Here is a 27,991-nt window from a genome sequence, read left to right on the forward strand (position 1 = left end):
AACTTGACTAACAGCATGAGCTAAATCAGGACGAGTACATACCATCGCATACATCAAGCAGCCAACAGCATTAGAATACGGAACCTTTGCCATATCTTCAGCTTCCTTATCTGTCTTGGGGCACTGTTCTGATGAGAGCTTAAAGTGATTCGCCAATGGAGTGCTAACTGGTTTCGCGCTGCTCATCGCAAACCTTTCTAGCATTTTCTCAACATAACCCCGTTGAGATAGCCGCAGTTTCCTTGAGTCTCTGTCCCTGCAAATTTCCATTCCAAGAATTTCTTTGCAGCACCTAAATCTTTCATATCAAATTCCTGACTCAATAAAGTTTTCAAACCGATAACATCATCCATGTTCTTCGCAGCAATCAACATATCATCAACATACAGTAATAGAAAAATAAAAGAACCATCATCAAGGCTCTTAACATAGACACAACAATCATACTCACATCGGTTGTAGCCAATCTTGATCATATAGGAGTCAAACCGTTTATACCACTGTCTCGGAGACTGTTTCAACCCGTACAAAGATTTCTTCAATCTGCAAACTAAATGCTCGTTTCCAGGTTGAGTGAAACCTTCAGGTTGCCGCATGTAGATCTGCTCCTCTAAATCACCATGCAAAAAAGCAGTTTTAACATCCATCTGCTCTAAATGCAAATCCCAACTAGCCACCAATGCAAGTACTGCTCGGATTGAAGTGTGCCTGACCACAGGAGAAAGATTTCATCATAATCAACTCCTTTCTGCTGTGAAAAACCCTTCGCTACCAAACGAGCCTTGAACTTCTCCCCCTCTTTTTCTGTTACTACTGGTTTCTTCTTATACACCCATTTGCAACCAATCGGCTTCTTACCCTCAGGAAGGGGAACTAACTCCCATGTGCGATTGTGATTCAAAGACTCCATCTCCTCAACCATGGCTGCCATCCACTTGTCGTTTTCCTGACTAGTAACGGCATCATGAAAAGTAACCGGATCATCACTGCTAACAATAAGTGCAAAAGATACCAAGTCTTCAAAACCCAATCTGTTCGGAGGCTTTATATTCGTCCGTCTCACCCTGTCTCTGGCGAGACTATAATCCTACAAATCATCCGTAGTGGAACCACCAGAAGTCGGTTGAGAAGTTTCTGGTTTCTCAACTGGAAACTGCTCGAAATCCACCACTGTCGTGTCTTGCTTCTGCTGCAACATGGATTGTTCATCAAAAACGACATCTCTACTAATCACAACTTTCTTCGCAACTGGATCCCAGAACTTGAATCCTTTGACACCTTTCTTGTAACCCAGAAAAATGCACTCCTTCGATTTTGCATCAAGTTTGGATCTCTCATCAGCAGGTACATGCACATAAGCAGGACAACCAAAAATCCGTAAGTTATCAAAACTAACATCATGACCAGTCCATACCTCTTCTGCAACTTTCCCAGCCAGCGATGCCCTTGGCGATCTGTTGATAAGGTAACACGCCATGTTAATAGCCTCAGCCCAAAAGTGTTTGGGAAGCCCCGCATTCAACCGTAAACATCTGGCTCTTTCATTCAACGACCTGTTCATTCGTTCCGCAACACCATTCTGTTGTGGTGTCTTGAGCACTGTAAAATACATCTGAATCCCATGCTCCTTACAGAATTGTAGGAACTGTGAATCTGTGTACTCCGTACCATTGTCAGACCGCAAACACTTGATTTTTCGTCCTGTTTGGTTTTCTACCTCAGCTTTCCACAGCTTGAACTTCTCAAAAACTTCAGATTTCTGTTTCAAAAAATACACCCAAACTTTCCGTGAAAAATCATCAATAAAAGTAACATAGTACCTAGATCCACCCAAAGACGATGTCGTGGAAGGCCCCCATACATCAGAATGCACATAATCAAGAATCCCTTGAGTTGTGTGCTTCGCAGTCTTGAAACGGACTTTAGTCTGTTTACCAAGAACACAATACTTGCAAAAGTCGAGCTTACAGCTTTTGACACCATGCAACAAGTTTCTCTTGTGTAATTCTGCCATACCACGTTCACTAAGATGAGCAATGCGCATATGCCACAATTTTGTCGTATCATCACAGGACTCAACAGAGTGAACTCCACCTGCAACGGTACTGCCTAACAATCTGTAGATATTCCCTGCAGTCATCTTTCCTTTCATCACAGTCAATGCTCCTTTAACAATCCGAATGGTTTCCCTATCCTCGTCAGCCTTAGGGATAAAACCATTCTTGTGCAAAGTGCCCAAGGAAATCAAATTCTTCTTCAAGTCTGGGATATGTCGAACACCACTCAACGTCCGAACGGAGCCATCGTGCATCTTAATTCTGACATCACCAATACCAACAATATTGCAACATCGATCATCACCCAAATAAACCGAACCAGAATTAACCGGCCTGTATGTCGAAAACCATTCCCTATTTGGCGTGATGTGATAAGAACATCCAGAATCAAGAATCCAAGCATCCGTCAATTGTGTCGTTGAAATAGAAAGCATATCACCCTCACTGCAATCAGAATTATCATCCTCGACCACGTTCACAGACTTGGATGAGCCATCACGCTTCTCATCAGTCTGCTTTTTCAACTTCGGACAGTCTCGCTTCATATGTCCCGCCTCATTGCACTTGTAACAGTGAATCGTCTTCTTATCCCTGGATTTGGATCTGGAATTCCGCTTCCCGGACCCTGCCTTCTCTGGCTTCCGTCCACGATCTCGATTACCCTTGACATATAAGCTATCGGCTTGAGAGCTTTCCCCTACATTCTGCTTCCGCTGGTTGTGAGCCAACAAGGCTGCTGTAATCTCCTCAACATTGATAGTCTCTTTCCCATATGTAAGAGTAGTCACCATGTGTTCATAAGAGGGAGGCAACGAACACAACAGAATCATCGCTCTGTCTTCATCCCCAATTTTCACATCAAGCCGAGCTAGATCAGAAACGATTTGATTGAAGACATTCACGTGTTGCGCCAAATCATGATCGTCCTGCATCTTCAGCCCATACAGCCGCTGCTTCAGATACAGTTTTGTCGTTAAGGATTTGGACATAAACTGACTTTCCAACTTCCTCCAAATTTCTTCTGGAGACGATAGATGCATGACGTGATACATGACCTCGTCCGCCAAGCATAATCGTATGGTTCCTGCCGCTCGCTGCTGCAATTCTTCCCAATCTTCCTCATCCATCGACGCCGGCTTTGTAGATCGCAAAGCCTTCAAGATCCCTTGCTGCGCCAATAGATCCTTCACCCTCGTTTGCCATAATCCGAAGTTACCCTGACCATCGAATTTCGCGACTTCGAATTTTGCTCCTGACATCTGATACCAATTGTTGACGAAAACGGGTAAAGAAAACAAAAGAACACGAGAATTTTACGAGGTTCGGCAATGTGCTTACGTCCTCGGTGCCTAGGCGGCGCTAGAAGTTTTTTTTTATTCAATGATATTTTAGGTCTAGGTTACATCTCTATTTATAATAGAAAACCCTGGTACATAATTACAAAATTAACAATGTATCGTACCGCGGGGGCTGCGCCCTCGCACCCCCAACCCACATAATTCGTAACCCCACAACGAGACTTTCTTTGTAAGGACAGTTGATGTTCGCTTCGCTCACTCCGCTCCATCTCCTGTCCTCTTTACTGGTATATTTATAAGCCATACCTAACAGAATTCCTATGAAATGGGGTTTTATTGATAATCTCTACCATAAGAAGAAGATAGGTGTTTGTTTGATGGAGTCATATTGTCTTGTTTGAATATTGAGAACTCAGAATTAAAATATGCAGCACAGATACAGTGCTCAAGTTATTGAAGAAATACAATGCTCAAGTTTTTTTGAATGCACTGGTCGCAAGTTCTATTCATTGTTATTTTATTTGTTTTCTGAGACAGATTAGTTTCAACTTACCAAAACTAGATGTGAAGTTTGTGCATGGGGAACATGATATTGTTGTTGAAAATAACATCAAGAGCATTCAGTTGAAAAGCATAAAATCAAAATCAACTGAAGAGGTGGGGGAGAGTACACGAGTTGATGTCAAGTTGGAATTCAGTGATGTCGTAACTGGTTTTCGTCCGGGCACGAAATATTTATTTGGCGGGAAAAATGATGTGAATAAATGGTTTTGAAAATAATTTGGGAGTCGCCATCGGCCTTTTAAGTCAGGTAGGTCGAATACCTAAAAAAATATCTTTTAAAAGAGTTTTTAATAAAACATCAATTAAAAGATAAACTGATCTGCGTTTTAACCAAAAATTCGTTCTTTTTGATAATAAAAAGGGATTCGTGGTCGGTTACGTTTAGGGAAGGATTAGCACCCCTACAACGCCCAAAATTGGTACTTTTTAATTATAAATTGTCTCTATTATTAGAAATTTAAAAATTCAAAATATATTTAATTTATAATCCTATTATTTCAAAATTATAATTATGAAAAAAAATAATTTATATATATTTATAAATAAAATATTTATTTATTTAGAAATATCAGAAAAAGACTTCTAGGTGTCTTAAGACAACTCTTTTCTTCGATATTAATAAATATTAATATAATAATTTAAATAAAATTAAATTATAATTTTTTATAATATTTAATTTTAAAATACCAGAATAGGACATACAGTTATATTAAGACTGCCCTTTTCTTCGATATTGAAAAATAAATAAATAAACATTAAAATATGATAAAAATAATTTATGTAAAAAATATAAATTATTATTTATTATATATATATTTATATGACTATATAATAATAATAAAAATAATATATAAGTAAAATTAAAACAATAAAAATACAATTAGAACTATATATTTAAAAGCAGTAAAATAAATGAAAATATTTAAAATTAGTGACTAAATTATAATAAAATTAAAATTAAATACCTAATTCATAATTAATTATTTAAAATTATAGGGATTAAACATGCCATTTTCCTTATTTATTAATTTGGTGACTAAAATAAAATTATATAAAATTCGAATATCAGATTAAAATAAATTAAAAATATATACTCAAGATTAAAATATTATTTATTAAAACTAAAGGACTGAATACGTATTTTATCTAAAATATTTATAATTACGGTTAAGGGCTAAAATATAAATAAATAAAATTGAGAGACCAAATTAAAAGGATTATAAATTTGATTTAGTGACTAAAATATAAGAATTACAAGTTAAGGGACTGCGGACGGGATTTAACCCTTAGTTAATTACACAAATAGCCCTCCCTGAAACGACGTCGTTTGGGAAGGGCTATTTAAAGCCCGAAACCGACTGGCCCGAAGGGCCAGCTCTCATTTCCTTTCTTCGGTGGCCGGAAAATTTTTTTTTTTACACTAAAAAGTAGATCGAACCGTCCTAATGACGGTTCCGGTGGTCTTTTCTTTTAAATAGCTCCCGATCGGAGCAAATCTAAGAAAATACCTTCGGTTTTTGAAGGTTTTTGGTGACGTCTAGAGGCCGGTGGTGACTCCGATCAAGGCGGTGGCTTCCACGGTAAGTTTCTCTCCTTCCTTTCCTTGCTATTTTAGTGATTTGCTTTCTGTTTTTTTTTTCTCTGTTTTTGATGGTTGTCGTCGTTTTCTTTACAGGTTGGGTGATGGCTTTATAGCCATCATCGGCGCTTGTCTCGGACCGGTCCTAAGGGTAGAGTTCGGTGAGTCACCGAGCTATGTGGTGACTCACCCCTAGAGCTTGCAACGTGGGCGGCGGGTGTTGAAGCAGCAAAACTTCTGGAGTCTTCAGCGAGGCGGCGGCATCGTGGCTAAAGTGGGTTCGAGCATCTGGCAACTGACCGTCGGCAACGGTCTCTGGCAACTGGAGAGGCGGCTGCGACGCTAGGGTTAGAAACCCTAGCTGAAACCCTAAATGTTTAGGGTTTTAGTTTGGTCTGGGCCAGTTGATTGGGCCTGTAACTATTATTTTTTAATAATAATAATAATATATATTATAATAATAATAATTATAATAATAATAATTATAATAATAATAAAAATGGGTAAAAAGTTAGTATCTTCAGCTGCCCCTCTTTGCTCATTCTTGTGTTAACAAGAATATGGCAAAGACGAAAAGATAATAATTTTTTTATCCATTTGGCTTCACTTGATTTTGATGGAGATGTTGAATAAATTCTTCTCTTTCTTCAGATGAGTTCTTCTCATTATGAACTTTCCGATGGGGATGAAGTTGACCTATTTCCTTCTGTGATAGAGTCATTCAAAAGGTTGAATAAGCTCTTCTCATTGTGAACTTCTTCTTCTTCAGATGAGTTCTTCTCATTATGAACTTTCTCTGGAAAGGTTGATGCTAATCTATCTCTTTCTGTAATAGAATTATGCAAAAGGTTGAACAAGCTCTTCTCATTGTGAACTTCTTCTTCTTCAGATGAGTTCTTCTCATTATGAACTTCTTCTTCTTCAGATGAGTTCTTCTCATTATGAACTTCTTCTTCTTCAGATGAGTTCTTCTCATTATGAACTTCTTCTTCTTCAGATGAGTTCTTCTAATTATGAACGTCTTCTTTTTCAGATGAGTTCTTCTCATTATGAACTTCTCTGGAAAAGCTGATCATCAAGTGATGGATTTGAGCAAAAAGTTGAACAAATTCTTCTCATTATGAATTTCTTCTTCTTCAGATGACGAGTTCTTCTCATTATGAACTCTACCTGGCAATGTTAATCCATCAAATGATGAATTTAAACAAAAGGTTGAACAAATTCTTCTCATTATGAACTTCTTCTTCCTTCTTCAGATGAGTTCTTCTTATTATGAACTCGAACTGGTAATGCTGATCCATTGAATGATGAATTTAAGCAAAAAGTTGAACAAGTTCTTCTCATTATGAACTTCTTCTTCCTTCTTCAGATGAGTTCTTCTTATTATGAACTCGAACTGGTAATGCTGATCCATCAAATGATGGATTTGAATCTTTGCTAAAATATTTGAAATTCCTGTCAAAATTCAACATGGATGAGAATGAATGAAAATGCACCTATTTTTGCAAATGCCTAAATATGATGCATGAATGTTAAGTTATTTGATTTCAGATTGGTGAACTGAGTATTTCTTCAGTTGTAGAAACCCAATAAATCTTTCTTCTTCAAACCAGAGAATCTATCATCTTTGACAAATGTAGATGTAGATATAATGTCACAAAATCTCTTGAGAATAAAACTCAATAGTATAGGCTCTTGAAAAGCTTGCATTCATGCAACATGTTGATTCTGATAACAACTCATCTGATTATGAAGTGATCTTTCAAAATGATTTCGCAGATATCGATAGTTCTTTTAATACCGAGAAAATCTTGAATTTTGATTCTGATGAGGAGAGTAAACTGTTATACTTGAAAAGAAATGGGATTCTCAGAGGCTGAGGCTTCAATAGCCATGAAGAGATGTGGTTCAGATTCATCAATTATAAAATTGACAGATTTTATATGTGCTGCTCAAATGGCTAAGGCTGCTGACACAATTCTTCTGGTAAAAGATAGGAAGCCATTATGCAATGATCCCAATTACAAGAAAAGGCGAAACTTGGGCTATGATTTTTGGGAAAGAAATAAGCAGAAGAAGCTTGAAAAGAAGCTTCTTAATAAAGACGATCATGCAGTTCATCTTTTAATTCCAATGATTGGTTCTGTGGTTCCTACCGAACCAGGTCAGATAACTCAAAGAACACTTCCAGAAGATGCTATTGGGTCTTCTTATTTCTACTATGAGCACATTCATATTTCAAATCTAATGATTGGTTTTTGGGGTTCATACTAAACCAGATCAGATAACTCAAAGAACACTTCCAAAGATGCTATTGGGTCTTCTTATTTCTACTATGAGCACATTCATCTTGCTCCAATTAATGTTTGGACTGGAATATCATAGTACTTTATTCGATGTAGAGCCAGAATTTGTAGATTCGAAGCATTTTCATGCTACTACACTGAAAATAGGCTATATTCATAATCTGCCAATTGAGAATAGATTTCCTCTTATCTTGTTTTCTCCACGCACTATACATGATATTTTTCCATTGACAAAGAAATGATGGCCTTCCTGGGATCCAAGAACAAAGTTGAACTGTTTACAAACATGTACAGGAAGTGCCAAATTGACAGAAAGGATATGTAAGGCTCTTGAAGCTTATGACGATGAGCCACCTTCGAGTGTCTAGAAGTATGTTCTTGATGAGTGCTGAAAATGGAATCTGGTATGGGTTGGAAGGAATAAAGTTACTCCACTTGAACCTGATGAGGTGGAAATGCTTCTAGGTTTCCCTAAAAACCATACATAAGGATCTGTATAGAGACATGTTCCATGGTGGTATCAATGTCCTGTCTCTTTTCTCTAGGATCAATGATGCAGAGGTTGCCTTTTACTGTCTTTGCATACTTTTGAAAACAGATGTGCAAGAACTGAATGATGATCAGTTGGAGCAATTGATGAGTAGTTTTAACGGACTCGACCTTGTTGTTGGTGGTATCCAGCGTAACAACCTTACTGGAAGAAATAAACATCATTGTGATGGGCTTGAAGATTTTTGTTGGTGCATTTACTTGCAATGATTGCTACAACAAACTGTCTCTTCTGCTGCTCCAATATATCCCACTCTTTTCGAATCATGGAACGGTTTAGTTGACAGTAAAACTTATCATCTTCAACTTTTGGAATACTGTAACCAATGTTACCCTATATAACCAGAGTGCAGATAATGACTTGTTCATGGCTTTATGATGGTGATAATTTGCTTATTTTGTATTCCATGCCTTTAAAAGTATTAACATAAAGTGATATTCAGAAATCTTTAACTTATTTCAAAATTATGTTAATCCATAAAAGAATAAATTGAATTTTATAAATAAATTGAATCTCAAATAAATTGAACTTGGAATTTATTAATAAATAGATAGAATTGTATTCAAAGTTATGGCAAGCATAAGAATGATAAAAATTCAAATGACTCAACAAATTATTAGCATAAGTATTTCTAAATTAATCAAATTGACACAATTTAGAGTAATGATGTAAGCTTTTGTCTGGAAGATCTCAAACGTTGTCAAAATGCTTGTAGATGTGAAGTTTCTCCCAAACTGTCAAAATCTTAAGAGGGTTCAATTGCCAGATGCCCAATATCAATATGAATTTGAGCCGCCCATTCAGGTTTTCAACTCAAATACTTCCTTTGGTTACAAGATGCCCTTTGCGAGTTTTCATCTTGACCCCCTTTTTTCTTTTTTTTTCTTTTTTCTTTTTTTCCTTTCTCTTTTTTTTTTTGCTTTTTTTTTGTTCTTTTTTTCTTCAAGCATAATATTTCTTGACAGAATCCGAGTTTATTAGATTTCTCAGAATTTTTCCATCCATTTCTTCCAAGATCAACGCTCCTCCGGAAAAAGCTTTTTTTACAACGTATGGCCCTTCCCAATTAGGCATCCATTTCCCACGGAAATCTTTATGTATAGCAAGATCTTTTTTAGTACTGGATCACCCTCTTGGAATTCTCTTGGATGTACTTTCTTGTCATGAGACTTCATCATCCGTTTCTGATACATCTGTCCATGGCAAATAGCTTTCAATCTTTTCTCCTCAATAAGGTTCAATTGATCAAATCTAGCTTGGATCCATTCGGATTCATCCAATTTTGTTTCTCTCAACATTCGAAGCGATGGAATCTCAACTTCAATTGGTAAGACTGCTTCCATCCCGTAGACTAAAGAAAAAGGTATTGCCCCAGTAGATGTTCGAACAGTAGTTCGGTATGCATATAAAGCAAAAGGTAACTTTTCGTGCCAATCTTTGTAAGTTTCAGTGGTATTTGTAATGATTCTCTTAATGTTCTTATTTTTTACTTCAACTGCCCCATTCATCTTTGGACGATATGCTACTGAGTTTGCATGTTTGATCTTAAACTGTGCACAAAGTTCGGTCATCATTTTGTTGTTCAGGTTCAGAGCATTATCTGTAATGATCCTTTCTGGTAAGCCATACCGGCAAACTATCTCTTTCTTTATGAATTTGCAGACTGTGGACCTCTTAATATTGGCATATGAAGCAGCTTCAACCCACTTGGTAAAATAATCAATTGCCACAAGGATGAAGCAATGTCCATTCGATGCTTTTGGTGTGATTGCACCAATGACATCTATTCCCCACATAGAAAATGGCCAGGGTGCTGTCATTACATGTAAAGGAGATGGGGGTATATGAATCTTGTCTGCATATATCTGGCATTTATGACATTTCCTTGCATAATCAATGCAATCTGTGTGCATGGTAGCCCAATAGTATCCATATCTCATTATTTTTCTAGCCATGGAAAGACCATTTGCATGTGTTCCACATATTCCACTGTGTACTTCTTCAATGATGCTTCTGGCTTCGCTGGTATTTAAACATCTCAATAGCATTTGATCATTGCTTCTTCTATACATAATCTCGGCATCAAGAAAATATCCAGCAACCATTCTTCTCAAGGTTCTTTTATCAATTTCAGATGCATTTTTTGGATAACTTTGATTTTTGATATATTGCAGGATATCATAATACCATGGTTTACCATCTACCTCTTCTTCCACACTATAACAATGTGCAGGAATTTCATATACTTGCATTTTGATTGGCATCATATCAACTTTCTTAGTTGCCTGAAACATAGCAGCTAATGTAGCCAAAGCATCTACCATTTGGTTTTCTTCTCGAGGGAGATAATGGAAGGTGACTCTCTCAAATTCTTTTACTAATTCAAGGGTAAAATTTTGATATTCCAACAATTTGGGATCTTTTGTTTCCTATTCACCTCGCAATTGATACACCACTAACGATGAATCTCCATATATCTTGAGACATTTGATTTTTCTTTCTATAGCTGCTTTCAATCCCATGACACAAGCTTCATATTCTGCCATGTTATTGGTGCAAAAGAACTCCAATCTACTTGTAAAGGGATAATAAATATTTTCTGGAGAAATTAACACTGCTCCAATTCCCCGTCCCAAGGCATTGGATGCTCCATCAAAGTAAAGCTTCCAAGATGCAGATACATCATTTGTTCTGACTTTTTCATTCATGGATATGCACAACAAATCTTCATCTGGAAAGTTGAAACTCAAAGGCTGATAATCATTTAATACACGACTGGCCAGAAAATCGGCTATGACACTTCCTTTTATCGCTTTTTGATTGACATATACAATATCAAACTCGGATAATAACATCTGCCATCTAGCCATTCTGCTTGTCAAAGCTGGTGATTCCATTAAGAATTTCAAAGGATCAAGTTTGGATATCAACCAAGTAGTATGATATAACATGTATTGTCTGAGTCTTCGAGTAGCCCACACCAAAGCACAACATAATTTTTGTATTGGTGGATATCGAATTTCACAATCAGTAAATTTCTTGCTCAGATAATAAATAGCTTTTTCTTTTCTTCCAGATTCATCATGCTGTCCCAGTACACATCCCATCGAATTTTCAAAGACCGTCAAGTAGAGAATTAACGGTCTATCTGGCATTGGTGATACTAAAATGGGGGCATTGGATAAATATTTCTTAATAATATCTAAAGTTTCTTGACATTCATCATTCCAGACTTCAGGATTGTTCTTTAGAAGTAATTTGAACACTGGATCACATTTGTCAGTTAATTGAGAAATGAACTGAGATATATAATTTAATCTTCCCAAAAAGCCTCGAACTTCTTTTTTTGTATTGGGTGGTGGAAGATCTTGAATTGCTTTTACTTTATCTGGATCAATCTCGATTCCTTTTTTGCTGACCACAAATCCTAAAAGTTTCCCGAAAGTTACCCCAAAAGTGCATTTAGCGGGGTTGAGTTTTAATTGATACTTCCTCAATCTCTGGAAAAGCTTTCTCAGATTTTGAATATGTTCTTCTTCAGTTCGGGATTTGGCAATCATGTCATCTACATAGACTTCAATCTCTTTGTGCATCATGTCATGAAACAAAGTTACCATGGCTCTTTGATACGTTGCCCCTGCATTTTTCAATCCAAATGACATCACTTTATAGCAGAATGTGCCCCACATGGTTACAAATGTTATTTTTTCCATGTTTTCAGGATTCATTTTTATCTGATTATATCCTGAAAAGCCATCCATGAATGAGAACCATGCGTGTCCTGCAGTATTGTCCACCAAGGTGTCTATGTGGGGTAATGGAAAGCTATCTTTCGGACTAGCTTTGTTGAGATCTCTGTAATCCACACACATTCAAACTTTCCCATTTTTCTTTGGTACGGGAACAATATTGGCTACCCATTCTGGGTATTTGGCTGCCTGTAGGAAACATGCATTAATCTGTTTCATTACTTCCTCTTTGATCTTTAACAACATTTCTGGCCTCATTCGCCTGAGCTTTTGTTGGACCGGTTTATATTCTGGATTGATTGGAAGCTTGTGCATTACTATATCTGTACTCAAACCAGGCATATCTTGATAAGACCAGGCGAAGATATCTTTGAACTCTTGAAGAAGATTTATCAATTCTTGTTTTATCTGGATAGTCAGAGTAGTACCAATTTTCACCTCTTTCATTTCTTCATCTGTTCCCAGATTTACAGTTTCAATCTCTTCTTTGTGAGGTAGAATTTGTTTATCTTCTTTTTCTACCAGTCTTAATAATTCAGTAGGAACATCACATTCCAGTTCATCCTCACACCCATTGATTTCTTCCAGACATATGGGCTGCTCTAAATTTATCTCTCGATTAAATTTAGGAATAAACATGCTATTAACATTGTGACACCTGCAAATTTAAGTCGGACATATTTCCGAAAGAATATAGTAAATTTATGAAATAAATGTAAAATGTAAGAAAATGTAAAGAATGATTGCCATCTGAAAATTTTAAAGAAAATTTCTTATATTTAATATTAGGTTAACATAATTTCCTTTACAAGATAACAACAAGTTTTCATACTTTTGAGCTAAACATAAAGATTAGTTCTGAATATTACTCTGTGTTAATATTAAAAACTATAGGAAGGTCTTCAATGGTCCAATTGTTGAGTGTTTCTCCAGGAAAACATGGGCGAATCCTATCCAAATATTTGCCAGTCTTGTTGTCATTCATGATCATGTTGATAAATAATCTATTCATAGCTTCTTCAACTATGCTTTGATCTTTCATCAACTTTTCTTCTTTAAAGGCCTCAACAAGCTGTTGTTCTATATTAATTGTTCCTCCTGATCTGAATGTGGTCTTCAACTGTGGGAAAAACATGTGTTCCCAAATGATTTCTTTTCTTTTCAACCTTGTCTTTCTGTCTTCACACCTTCTTTTCATCTCTTTGTTCTTTTGCTGAAAATTGGGCTTAAATCTAAGCCCAAAACGATCTTTCTTCATCTTTATACTTACAGGAACTGAAATCCCTTGAAGATTCTTTCCTAAAACTTTCCCAGCTTTAGCTCCGATGCCTAAAGTTTGTCGTACCGTCATCTTGGTGCAATCAGATAATCTGGGATATGGAATTTTGCTTCCTTCTGCAATAAAGGTTGCATTGACAAATTCAAGAGCTCGGAAAGAGCATTCAAGAGCATCATCATTGGTTTCAATATATAGAACATCACTTGTTATAGACGCAATGATTTCTTCTTCAGCTCCTACGCATATTAGTTGTCCATCAACAACAAATTTCAATTTCTGATGTAATGAAGAAGGAACGGCTCCTGCTGAATGAATCCATGGCCTCCCTAATAAACAATTATATGTAGGGTGGATGTCCATCACCACAAAGTCAATATTGTACATGACTGGTCCGATTAACAACGGTATTTCCATTTTCCCAAGCACCTCTTTTTGAGTACCATCAAAGGCTCGTACTACATTCTGATAACTCTTCATGTGTGATTTATCCACAGGCATTCTTTGAAGTGTGACTAGAGGCATCAAGTTGAGAGCGGATCCATTGTCAATCAATACTTCTGGCAAAACATGACCATGACAATGTGTAGTGATATTCAAAGCTTTTACTGACCCCATTCCGCCTTCAGGTATTTCATCATCCGTGAACGTTATGTAATTGTCAGCGGCTATATGTCCCACAATTCTGTCAAGTTTATTGAGGGATATATCTTCAGGGATAAAGGTTTGATTAAGCATTCTCATCAAAGCATTTCTATGTGCTTCTGAATTCATCAATAGATCAAGAATAGAAATTTTCGCTTGTTGTTTGTGTAGTTGTTTAACCACACTATACTCACTATGTTTCAGGAATTTCAAAAATTCTTGCGCTTGTTTTTCTGTTACAGGCTCATTGAATGCTGGAGGGGATTCATCATCAAATACCTTTTGGGGTATTACCATGGTTTTTCCTTTTGCTTTCACTTGTTCTAAGCTATTGGATGTTTCGGGAGAGTAACATCTCCCACTTCTTGTAAAGAATCCGACTTCACTCACTGCTTCAGATGTCGAACCCAGACTCTGTATTTTCTCTTCTGTTTTTTCTAGAGAAACAGATCCTCCTACCATTGAAACATTGGTAGTATAATTCCAAGGTACCCTGCGGGTATCCTTGTATGGAAATGGTAAAGGAGTTGTGATAACTACTTTCGGCTTTGTTGGTGCAGGAATTACTGTAGATGATTTCACATTAATGATCACAGGATCATTTGTTCTTTGACTAGGTTTAGAATCCTCTGATGAGCAAACATCATCTTCTTTTTTCCCTGGTTCTTCTTCAAAGAATTCTATCTCTCTGCTATTCATCAATTTTTGCACCAAATCCCTAAACTCAGGACATATTTGAATTTCATGCCCCTTCTCTTGATGATATTCACAATAATTCTTGCCTTCATTATGCTTTGGCCTGAATTTTTGTGGAATTATACCGGCTAAAGAGAGTTGTTGAAATACCCAAACAAAAGGAGATTTAATTTCAGAAATGTCAGTTTTTGCTTTCTTTCTGTTCTCTTCCTGAATTGCATTCACGTTTTTATCTCCATGATTTGGCAATGGATGATTTGATGTAGATGGTGAATTGAATTCCAACTTTCCAGTGTTGATCAAATTTTGAACCACCCTTTTGAATGCCAAACAGTTTTCAATAGAATGACCCGTAATTCCTTCATGGTAAACATAGTGTGCCTTTACATCATACCATGGAGGGAATGGTGGTTGCATGGGAACCAAAGGATAGGGCTGTATGACATCTGCTTTTAACAGCGAATCATATATTTCAGCATATGGTACTGGTAAAGGTGTAAAAGACAACCTTTCATTTTCCTTTCGAGATCCTCTGGACTCTGCTCGATTAGTGTTTGTTTCTTCTTTCTTAACCCTTGGCTGGGTTATTATAACACTTTTTGATGAATCCTTGTTGTAAGAATTTGCATTGTTGACTTCATTCTCTTTTTTCCGGTACATAGGTCTTTTGGAACTAGACCCCTCATTTGATTCAATTTTGCCACTTTTCAAGACATTTTCAATGAGTTCTCCAGAAATGACCAAATCTACAAAATTTCTGGTTGCATTCCCCATTAGATGATTTAAATAAGGAGCTTTCAATGTATGGACAAATATTATTGTGGCCTCTTTTTCTGACAAAGGTGGTTAAACTTGGGTTGTCGTGTCACGCCATCTCTGAGCATACTGTCTGAACGTTTCGTTATTCTTTTTCTCCAAATTTTGGAGAGTTCATCTATCAGGGACCATGTCTGTTACGTGACGGTACTGTCAATTGAGTATACCATTTTAAGGCTGGTCCTGTCAAACTATCTTGAAAGCAGTGAATTAACAATTTCTCGTCTTTCACATATCCTGCCATTCTGCGACAAAACATAGTAATGTGGGATGAAGGGCATGTGGTACCGTCATATCTATCAAATTCGGGAGCTTTGAACTTGATAGGGAGGATTAGGTCTGGAACCAAACTCAACTCACTAGCGTCAAACCCATAGAATGATTCAGTTATTTCCACGGATTTCATTCGTTCTTCTAAGCTCTTGATCTGTCGATTTTCATGTGGTTTGGCTTCTTGAAATGCTGATGTGCAGGCATTGATTTGTATAGGTGTAGTACCAGAGTGATAAATTGGTTCTGGTGGAAAACCTAAAGGATACATAGGTTCTTGGTCGAAAGATACAGGATTTTCATGCATTTTTTCAATGATAGCCTGCCTTTTAAACATGTCTTCTATTTTCTGCATCATGTTGTCTTGTGAGTTTGCAATACTGGCTTCAATTTTCTCTAGCTTCATTCTTATTTCTGCTTGTTCTTTATTATGTTGTTCCTCAATACGTTGTATTTTATCCTCCATAATTCTCTTAGTAGCTTGTCTAGTACCATAGTGATGTTGTATTTCTCTTTTGGTCAGAATAACTGCGATTGAAAAATCTTCTGATATTATTATATTTTTTTAAAATTTTAATTAATGAATTTTATCTTAATCATAAAAATTATACATAAAGAAAATCATGAAATGAATAATGAATGTATGCAAAATGTATGTATGCAAAAAGGTATTGATCCCAAAAAGTTAACTGTCATAGAACAACTTTCATCGGCATACAAAAGTTTCTTTATAATAGTTCATAACTACAGATAAGCCGTAGCTTTCCTATTAAGCTCTATAATTTCTTTCATTAACCATGACACCTTCTTTCCGAACTTAGAAACTGGATCAATGTGATGCTCAATTATTTTAGCTTTAACAGCTAGTTCCCCAACATATCTAGCAACTTCGCTCATTTGTACCATGGCCTCGAATACCATATTACTTCTTTCTTCATTTTATTCTAAATAGAAATCAGTTGACTTTTGCCATTGTTCATTAGTTCCTTCAAGAGTTTGCTCTAACTCAGTGATTCTGACTTGACAATTGTGCAGAGTTTTTTCAAGATCTCTAATGCGTCTTCGCAGTGAAGCACTTTCCTCATTACTTTCTTTGAGATCATTAGGTCCTAGACGAACCTTTTCTTGAAATAATGACTCTTCAAGTTGCAAAATGTAAGCGTTAAACTCTGAGTTTTTGTTTCTAGACTGATCCAGATCTTCTCCAAGTTTTGTTCGTGCTTCTTGCATTCTTTGATTAAGCTTCTGGATTTGAACATTATTGTTTCTGCATCTTTGCATCCAATTGCTAGCCATTTCTTGCTCTACCTCAAGTTTGGTGTTGAAATTCTTTTTTTCCAGCTCCCATTTTTCTTTTTCAATATTGAATTCTTCAATCTTTTGGCCCCTGACTTCAAGTTCGGCAATCAGATGGTTCATTTCAGATTCAAATCCCTTGAACATGATATTTTTCTCACCTTCAAATTTATCAAAGATGTCATTCTTCATCTCCTCTAAATCTTTGGCTCGATCCCTTTCTCTTTGCATTTCATTCATGATCTCGCGATGTTCAGCTTTGTGTTTTATAATTCGCTTTCTTCTGTCAACCTCAAAATCTTCTATTTTTTGCTTTCCTTTCTCAAGGTTTTTGAGTAGACGACTATTCTTTTCTTTCAGATCTTCAACTCGACTTTTCTCGATGTTCAATTCTCTAGTCATTTGTGATGTTGATCGACTTGGTCTTGATACTTTCCGGGATTTATATAACTTCTGGTAATTTTTCTTTAATGCTCTGAATTCGCCATCAACTTTTTCTTTGTTTTCTCTCAACATTGCACATTGTGATGAATGAAAGTCAATGTCAACACCCAACATAGCTTTATCTCGTCTCATTTGCTCTAATTCTCTCGACCAGCCTTCTCTTTCTGCTTCAAACTCAGCTCTCAGGATTTCAATCTCTGATGGAACCACCTTAATGCGATCTTCCATAGAGATATCCTCATTTTGATCTGGTACAGAATATTTTCATTTTTCCTGACAGATCTCCATTCCTCATAATCAGGAGTTAGCATTTCTTTTGTTGCTTTAGCTCGGATACAAAAAGTTGTTTTCCAAGCTGTAAAAGCCTCCATAATATTTCTTTTATAATTTTTGTTGTGGAATGCGAACTCAGACGAATGTAATCCAACAGTGACAGGTACAAATTGACGACCTTCATACTGTCTTATGACCAAAAGTGGTGCATATCCAATTCCTCCCCACAATCCGAGCAGCATTATCCAATTGTAATCACCACATTTGTAAAAGAATTCTCTTTGGATTTGCCATGGGGCTCGCCAAACAATGTCATTGCTTTGCAGATTTCGAAAGGCATTAATCCACATATCTTTCTTAATTTCTTTCGGCCATTCTTGCTCCAGAAATTCTTTTAATGGTGAGTAATCCGTATTAAAGCGCCGGTATGAAACCTTTTCTGTCCTCCAAAAATGGCTATGGATCCAAACATATAACAATTGGGTACACCCTGAGAATCGTCCACCTCCTAGCTTTCTACAAGCATTTAACGATCTGAAAGTCTCTGCTAGAATTGCAGAAGCAGGATTAATCATTTTTGGTAGCTGCTCAAATAAATCTACTACTGCAGCTTCAATATATCCCAATACTTTTGGGAAGATGACCACACCATACATACCCAGAGCAAATAGATCGAATCGTACTTTAGTGTCTGGATGACTCTGAATAAGTTCTTTAATGTTAGTCCAAGCAATGCCTTCGCTTTCGCCTTTTTGTTTTGTACGGGATGCCACTCATTCTTCTCGTACTCCGGCAATCTTTGCTAATTTAACTCGAAAGGTTTGAGTTTTAATTGACTTTGAATAAATTCGATTCTCCAAAGCCCCTTCTATATGTAACAAAGTTGTGTATTCTTCAATAGTAGGGACCAAGTCCTCTTTATTGAGAGTGAAGCAATTGTACCCGGGATTCCAGAATTGAATTAGGGCTCGAAGTAAGTCATCATCAACTTCAACATAGAGCAAATATGGGATGTCTCCGTAAGTCTGATAAAACTGTAACTTTTTATTTGAGACCCAACTTTCCCAAATGCTTCGCAAATCTTGCATATCATTTCTTTTTAGCGAAACTGGAGCATAACTGGCCAAGTCCAATACATAGTCATCTTGCAGACTGTCTCATCCTTGTCTTTGTAAGTCCCCAACCCACTGTCTTACTTCTGAGTTTGGAATTATTTGATTTGAACACTTTTTATCCATGGATGAAGGCTTTCCAATGAGACAATTAACACGAGGATCAATGTCTTTTATCCTGTATGATGCTATGCAAACAGAAGAAATAAAGAACACACAAAAAGAAATGAATTAGTTTACATAATAAAGAAATTTAATAATAATGTCTACAGAAATATCCTTATTTAAACATGCTTTTTTTATAATTTAAATAATTTAAATTCACATGTAATTTAATCAGTAAGAAAATAAATAAATAAATTAAAAGGAAAGTTAGAATTCATTTCTCCTGTGTGTACACCTATTTTGGACAAAATTTCGGCATGGCTTTAGATCGGAAGAGTTTCTAGGGTTTATTATATGCAAAGTTTTAGATCTAAGAATAAAGGTACCCGAACTGTCCTTGTTGATGCCCCCTTGGGCTATCAAACCCTCAATCCTAGTCCATTACAGACTTAAAACGGATCGAGTTCAATTCGAGGGGACACATTTCTCTATGCCTGACACGGAGAATAAATTCTCACGAAGACATAGAGCATATGAACCTCGAAAGTTACTTGCTAGGTCTGACATGGAGAATAAATTCTCACGAAGACGTCGCTTTCACTCCCACTTAAAAGGGACAAACTCAATTATAGAGCTTTATGTTATGCAATGCAATTGTTGTGTGTGAGGAGAAATGTTCAAACCTCTGACAGAAAAAAATAAATAATGAAATAAAATACTTGTAAATAAAATGAAATATAAATAAGAAAATATATAAATGCTATGAAAATAATAAGTATAAAAAATTTGAAAAGAAAGAATTATAAATCAAATATATGAATTTTTAATTTATAATTAATAGAGACAATTTATAATTGATTTTAAAAGTTTGACATCGTCCCCAGCGGAGTCGCCAAGCTGTCGTAACCGGTTTTCGTCCGGGCACGAAATATTTATTTGGCGGGAAAAATGATGTGAATAAATGGTTTTGAAAATAATTTGGAAGTCGCCATCGGCCTTTTAGGTCAGGTAGGTCGAATACCTAAAAAAATATCTTTTAAAAGAGTTTTTAATAAAACATCAATTAAAAGATAAACTGATCTGCGTTTTAACCAAAAATTCGTTCTTTTTGATAATAAAAAGGGATTCGTGGTCGGTTACGTTTAGAGAAGGATTAACACCCCTACAACGCCCAAAATTGGTACTTTTTAATTATAAATTGTCTCTATTATTAGAAATTTAAAAATTCAAAATATATTTAATTTATAATCCTATTATTTCAAAATTATAATTATGAAAAAAAATTATATATATATTTATAAATAAAATATTTATTTATTTAGAAATATCAGAAAATGACTTCTAGGTGTCTTAAGACAGCTCTTTTCTTCGATATTAATAAATATTAATATAATAATTTAAATAAAATTAAATTATAATTTTTTATAATATTTAATTTTAAAATACCAGAATAGGACATCCAGTTGTATTAAGACTGCCCTTTTCTTCGATATTGAAAAATAAATAAATAAACATTAAAATATGATAAAAATAATTTATGTAAAAAATATAAATTATTATTTATTATATATATATTTATATGACTATATAATAATAATAAAAATAATATATAAGTAAAATTAAAACAATAAAAATACAATTAGAACTATATATTTAAAAGCAGTAAAATAAATGAAAATATTTAAAATTAGTGACTAAATTATAATAAAATTAAAATTAAATACCTAATTCATAATTAATTATTTAAAATTATAGGGATTAAACATGCCATTTTCCTTATTTATTAATTTGGTGACTAAAATAAAATTATATAAAATTTGAATATCAGATTAAAATAAATTAAAAATATATACTCAGGATTAAAATATTATTTATTAAAAACTAAATGACTAAATACGTATTTTATCTAAAATATTTATAATTACGGTTAAGGGCTAAAATATAAATAAATAAAATTGAGAGACCAAATTAAAAGGATTATAAATTTGATTTAGTGACTAAAATGTAAGAATTACAAGTTAAGGGACTGCGGACGGGATTTAACCCTTAGTTAATTACACAAATAGCCCTCCCCGAAACGACGTCGTTTGGGAAGGGCTATTTAAAGCCCGAAACTGGCTGGCCCGAAGGGCCAGCTCTCATTTCCTTTCTTCCCTCTCTCTCTCTTCTCTGAGAGAATTCAGAATTCTCTCGCTTCTCTCTAAAACAGAGAGAAGCACACCGGGTGGCAGCCGTTCGCTGGCGTTGACCCCGCCGCCGGCCACCGTCTTCGGTGGTCGGAAAATTTTTTTTTACACTAAAAAGTAGATCGGATCGTCCTAATGACGGTTCCGGTGGTCTTTTCTTTTAAATAGCTCCCGATCGGAGCAAATCTAAGAAAATACCTTCGGTTTTCGAAGGTTTTTGGTGACGTCTAGAGGCCGGTGGTGACTCCGATCAAGGCGGTGGCTTCCACGATAAGTTTCTCTCATTCCTTTCCTTGTTGTTTTAGTGATTTGCTTTCTGTTTTTTTTTTGTTCTCTGTTTTTGATGGTTGTCGTTGTTTTCTTTGCAGGTTGGGTGATGGCTTTATAGCCATCACCGGCGCTTGTCTCGGACCGGTCCTAAGGGTGGAGTTCGGTGAGTCACCGAGCTATGTGGTGACTCACCCCTAGAGCTTGCAACGTGGGCGACGGGTGTTGAAGCAACAAAACTTCTGGAGTCTTCAGCGAGGCGGGGGCGTCGTGGCTGAAGTGGGTTCGAGCATCTGGCAACTGACCGTCGGCAACGGTCTCTGGAAACTGGAGAGGCGGCTGCGGCGCTAGGGTTAGAAACTCTAGCTGAAACCCTAAATGTTTAGGGTTTCAGTTTAGTTTGGGCCGGTTGATTGGGCCTGTAACTATTATTTTTTTAATAATAATAATAATATATAATATAATAATAATAATAATAATAATAATAATAAAAATGGGTAAAAAGTTACTATCTTCAAGTGAGATACATGTATAGTCATTACTGTTGATTTTGCATCTCTCGTTGTTTTAATTTTAACTTCAATCTTCCATTTCTGCGTATTATTGATATTTGATTTGTCCTCTCTAATTCAGTTTCTTAGAGAATCTGGCTCTTCTGTATTAGAGATAAAGAAATTTGGCGTTTTCTCTTTTGTCAGCATTCCAGTCAGGTCTGTTAAATCATGCCAAGTTGGCGTCTTTTTCAAGTTGCTACACTGTGTGTTTAACTGGGATTCTCCTCCCTAAAGTACCTGTACCAGACACTTGTGTCCAACACATATTTGGACTAGGGCATTCGGCTATAATTCTCCATGTACATGGAAAAACTTGGAAAGGATCGAGTATACTTGCATCAAATGCATTCCTGTTTACATTTACCTGAACTTTGAATAATATAGCTAAAATGGCCCAAGTTGACCTGCTTTTAAACAGCAGTGACTTCTATAAAATCAAAAATTGCCAGGCAGGAATTTTTTTTAGAAGGAAAAACCTTGTCTGTTTCCCAGGTGGGAACTGGTTTGATCATTTTAAGCCCAATGCAGTAGAGGAAGTTAAATTTCCCCGATTGGTGAATGATTACCCTATTCAATTGATTGAACTTAGCGGGTTTGTGGCTCTTGGAGATGATTTTTATCAATTGGAAAAACAAACTACCTTACAGGGCTACCTTTAGCACTTCTGACTTCTCTAGTTTCCTTATTATATTCTTTCCATTGTTAACGTGGGTGGCTAAAACAGAGTTGACTACTTTTATTTTGGTACCCTTCGAATGATGGACTATTGCCAGCACCCCATTTTTGTTTGGGAGTACGGAATACTTGTTCTCCTCATTTCTATCTAGTTCTCCTACTACCAATTTATTCATCTTTTGTGTGGTAGCAGTATATGCTCTAACAGTTGGACTTCTTAAGCATGATGCGGGTGCCACATTTTTATTTTTTGAGTTGGTTCAGTGGCTTGTTTATTTATTTTAATGCTGTTTCCTTTCAGCCAGTCTCACCTGTTAGAGCTGAAATAGATGTTAAGCTTGGAGGGATTCGGTGCAATGTTATGATAAGTACACTAAAGAAACTGTTGAGGTTGAAACCCTCTGGTACAGGAGCCACAAAGAAAGAAGTGGTTCTTCAAGAGGAAACTTCAACTATTGAGAAGCCACAATCAACTGAACCCAAAGCCATCATGTGGAAATGTACTCTCTCAGTTCCTGAGATTACAATTGTGCTTTATAGTATCTGTGATGCACCGCTGTATCAAGTAAGCAACATAATTTTTCATTTTTATATTGGGTACCTCTGAAATGGATGAGCCTTCGTCTTGCAACTCATGCTGCTGTATATAGCACAGGGTTATATATGAGGGTGCATAACCTGCTAGTTATTCCTTCTTTGCCAGAACATTCGTTGATATTGTTGGATATATGCAGAATAGCGTTCTTTAGCTCATATTTTAGTTTAATTTCAGGTAATCATCTATATTTTATTCTTGTTCCCGATGATCCCGCCAAATATTTAACTTATTCTACCAGCACATTGCTTCTGATGTATAATCAGGTGCCTTTTTTGTTCCACCATGGTGTCAGACTATATAATAAAAATGCGGTTTTCACTTTTAAAATCAGCATATTGCTAAAAGAAGAATCCTATTTTACTGTTTATCAAATTCCGAATGCATAAAAGTTGCTAATTAGGCTACTCAAATGAAAATCAAAGTTAATCCAAAATGCTTGGATGCTTATGAGGGTTGTACGAAACTTAAGTTTCTTTGTTATAGATTAGGTTGTAGGATATCTTAGTTCCATTCAGGTCACACTTATAATATATTTACTTTACTGAGAACATGATATTCTATTTGGATTCCATGTTCGTTCTGTTCCTTTTTTTGTTGTTATTCACTTTGTATGCCTTACAAAGTTTGTGTTTGCCTTTTGGAACAAATCAATGAGTGACACCAATTTTGATTTTGATTTCAAATGCAGGGCAGCTTACAGTCATCATATGTATTGGCTAGTGACATTTCAAGTACAGGACCCACAGTACACACGGAACTTGGCGAGCTGCATTTGCGTGTGGCAGATGAAAATCAAGAATGCTTGAAAGAAAGCATTTCCAGCGCGACATCAAATTCAGGTTCATTACTGCATGTAGCAAAGGTTACCCTAGATTGGGGTAAAAAGGATATGGAATCATCTGAAGATGGCGGCACTAGATGTAAATTAGTTCTTTATGCTGGTGTGGCTGGAATGGGAATTTATTTCACGTATAAGCATGTTGAATCACTTATAGTAACAGCCATGTTCATTAAAGCAGTCTTAAAAAATCCATCTGCTGGTAAGAAAACAACACAGAGCCGGCCATCACGTTCATCAAAGCCATCAGGGAAGGGCACTCGACTTTTAAAATTTACTCTCAAACAATGTTCAGTTAGTTTTTGTGGCGACACTTGCTTGGAAAACACACTTGTTGTGGCAGATCCCAAGCGTGTAAATTATGGTTCTCAGGGTGGTCGAGTTGTTATTAGTGTTTCGGAAGATGGTACACAACGTACTGCCACTGTAATCTCCACGGTTTCAGACGAATGCAAGAATTTGAAGTACTCTCTTTTGCTTGACATCTTTCACTTTAGTTTGTGTAAACAAGGAGAAACAATCCACAGAAGTTGAGCTTGAAAGAGTTAGATCTATCTATGAGGATCATCTCGAAGAAGATAAACCAGACAAAAAAGTTACATTATTTGATATGCAGAATGCAAAATTTGTACAACGCTCTGTTGGACATAAAGAGGTAACTGTTTGCTCTCTGTTCAGTGCTACTGACATCTCCATCACATGGGAGCCTGACATGCATCTGTCTTTCATTGAACTTGGTTTGAAACTGAAAGCACTGGTTCGGAATCAGAAGGTTAAGGCAAGTGGTAATGAACATGCAGATAATATCTCTAGTGAAAGAGAAGTTGAGCAGACGAAAGAGGTCATTGGGGTGGAGTCAGGTCATGTTAATAAACCAAAGAAAAAAGAATCTATTTTTGCTGTTGATGTAGAGGTGTTGAGTATATATGCTGAAGCTGGAGATGGTGTTGATGCATTTGTGCAGGTTCAGTCGATTTTCTCTGAGAATGCCCGCATAGGGGTACTTCTTGAAGTACTTTTGCTTGGTTTCAACGGAGCCCAGATATTGAAAAGTGGCCGAATGCAAATTTTCCGTATTCCCAATGTTTCCAGCTCATCTGATGCAACAATACCAGTTGTCACTGTGTGGGATATAGTTATTCAAGCACTTGATGTTTATGCTTGCTTACCTTTCAGGCTGGAGTTGCGTGCCATTGACGATGTCGTTGAAGAGATGCTGCGAGCTTTGAAGATTGTAGCTAATGCTAAAACTCACCTATTTCTTCCCATGAAGAAAGACAACCCCAATCTCAAACCTAAAAAACCTAGTTCGAACAAATTTGGATGTGTGAAGTTCTTTTTACGCAAGCTGACTATAGAAATTGAGGAAGAACCAATCCAGGGCTGGCTTGACGAGCACTACCATCTAGGCCAATCAGTGTCCTAAAACGGATGAAAGTAATGATTCTTCCTGTGAAAGATAGATCCAGTATAATGGAGCTGAGATTGATATGCAAGATCCTTCATCAATCCAAAAAATGCAAGAAGAGATATATAGACAGTCTTTTCAATCTTATTACTTAGCGTGTCAGAAGCTAACGCCAGCGGAAGGCTCTGGTAGCTGGAGAGAAGGTTTACAGGCTGGTTTTAAGCCAAGCACTTCAAGAATTTCACTTTTTTCTATTTCAGGAACAGAATTAGATGTGACCGTGACATTGATTGATGGCGGAACTGACGGGATGATAGAAGTAATAAAGCAGCTTGATTCTGTATGTCGTGAGCTTGATATTCCGTTTTCTCGTGTATACGGGTGTAATCTTCTCTTAAACGCTGGCAGTCTAGCTGTTCAGATAAGAGACTACCCATTTCCTCTTTTTTCTGCAATTTCTGGTAGATGTGAAGGCCGTCTTGTGATGGGACAGCAGGTAAACTCCTAAGCTAACTCTGTTTACCTTTTTTTTTTCTCTTTTCCCATTCTATATTCCAAGAAAAGAATATTTGAAATTCTTTCTATGTATGTCTATCCATTTTTTGGAGAAAAAAAAGTGGGAGGGTGGAAGGTTGTTCTGATCTTACACTGATTGAAATAATTTTATTTGAATTTTAGGCAACAGCTTTCCAGCCCCAAATGTCGCATGATGTCTTCATTGGGAGGTGGAGAAAGGTCCGCATGCTTCGCTCAGCCACTGGTACAACTCCGCCAATGAAAACATACACAGACTTACACTTACGTTTCAAAAGTGCAGACGTGTCCTTTGGGTGGGATATGAAACAGTTTTTGCTGATGTCAGCTATGCTTTCACTGTGGCGCTTCGTAGGGCTAATTTAAGCAAAAAAGGACCTGGTCTTCCAGTGCTTCCAAAAAAGGAGAAGAGCTTACCATGGTGGGATGACATGAGAAATTACATTCATGGAAATAATAATTTATTCGTTTCTAAAACTAAATGGTACATTCAAGCATCTGCTGATCCTTATGAAAAGCTTGACATGCTTCAAATAGTTTCTGGTCCTTTGGAGATCCAGCAATCTGATGGCCGCATTTATGCCTGTGCAAAAAATTTTAAAATTTTCCTGAGCAGTTTGGAGAGTTTGATAGATAGTCGCAGCGTAAAAATTCCTACCATTGTATCTGCTCCATTCCTTGATGTGCCAGCCTTTAGCATTGAAGTTTTAATGGATTGGGATTGCGACTCTGGCCATCCCTTGAATCATTATTTATTTGCACTTCCTGTGGAAGGGAAATCTCGGGAGAAAGTATTTGATCCTTTCAGATCTACTGCTCTTACTCTCCGATTTGATGTTTCTCTTAAACCCCTCCTAAATGAGCCACATTGTAAGGCCGAGAATGTTTCAATTGCTTCACCAACAGTGAATTTCAATGTTCAAGATCTAGCTTGGCTGGCTAAGTTTGGAAATGTGGTGGCTTTACCTCCTTGCAAAATCCGTTTGTTTGCTCGGTTTAAGCGTTTTGGAATTCCACTAATTCCTAGATCAGGAAACTTGCCATTAGATAGGGTGATGACAGAAACTATGTTCCGTTTAGATATCACACCTACTTGTATAAAGTATAAGACGTTTGCCGAAGATGATCCAGCAAAAGGACTGACATTTACTACAACGAAGTTTAAAGTTGAAGTTTGTTCCAGCAGGGGTAAGCAAAAATTTACGTTCGAATGCATGCGTGAACCTCTTGGTCTTGTCTACCTGGGGCTTGACCTTCATTTGTTGAAGGCCTTTTTAGACAAAGCAGATAGCACTAGTGTCATAAAAGTAGGTCAAACTTCTCAGCAAAAGGGCAATTCTACGAGTGATTGCAAAGAGAAGCATCCTGATGAAGGATATTTTGTGTCATTTGACTATTTTACAATCAGAAAGCAGTTCCCAATTGCTGATCCTGAAAGCTTATCGGCTTGGCAAGAGGCTGGGAGAAAAAATCTTGGAACGACATATGTCAGATGTAAGACGGAGAAAGTGAGAGAGAGATGAGAATGCAGAGTCAGATCCTAGTGATGAAAATGGATACAATGTGATTATAGCTGACGATTGTCAGCGTATTTTTCTTTACGGCCTTAAAATTCTGTTGAACATAGAGAATCGAGATGCTGTGAGGTCTTTTGGTGCTGGATTAGCCAAAGCAGTAGAACCTCAAAAGCCTTGTGCTTCTCGGCAGTATGCACAGAGGAAATTACTCGAGGAGAAACAGAAACTTAGTGAACCTGATATGCCTCAAGAGGATGCTCTGAAGTCCCCTTCTTCAAACAATGTTGTGCCTTCCTCTTCTCAAAATATGGAGACATCAGCATCAGATTCATTTGTATCACAAGCAGCTGGAATGGAAAATTCATCAGCTGTTGCAGT

General features: G+C 36.6%; 1 pseudogene; it reads left to right on the plus strand.

The window, feature by feature from the left end:
* LOC120157691 overlaps positions 1–27,991 on the plus strand; it is a 40,446-nt pseudogene that overhangs the window by 4,728 nt on the left and 7,727 nt on the right.

The sequence above is a fragment of the Hibiscus syriacus genome, unplaced genomic scaffold, assembly GCF_006381635.1.
Source record: "Hibiscus syriacus cultivar Baekdansim isolate YM2019G1 unplaced genomic scaffold, ASM638163v2 tig00111273_pilon, whole genome shotgun sequence".
Taxonomy (NCBI): Eukaryota; Viridiplantae; Streptophyta; class Magnoliopsida; order Malvales; family Malvaceae; genus Hibiscus; species Hibiscus syriacus.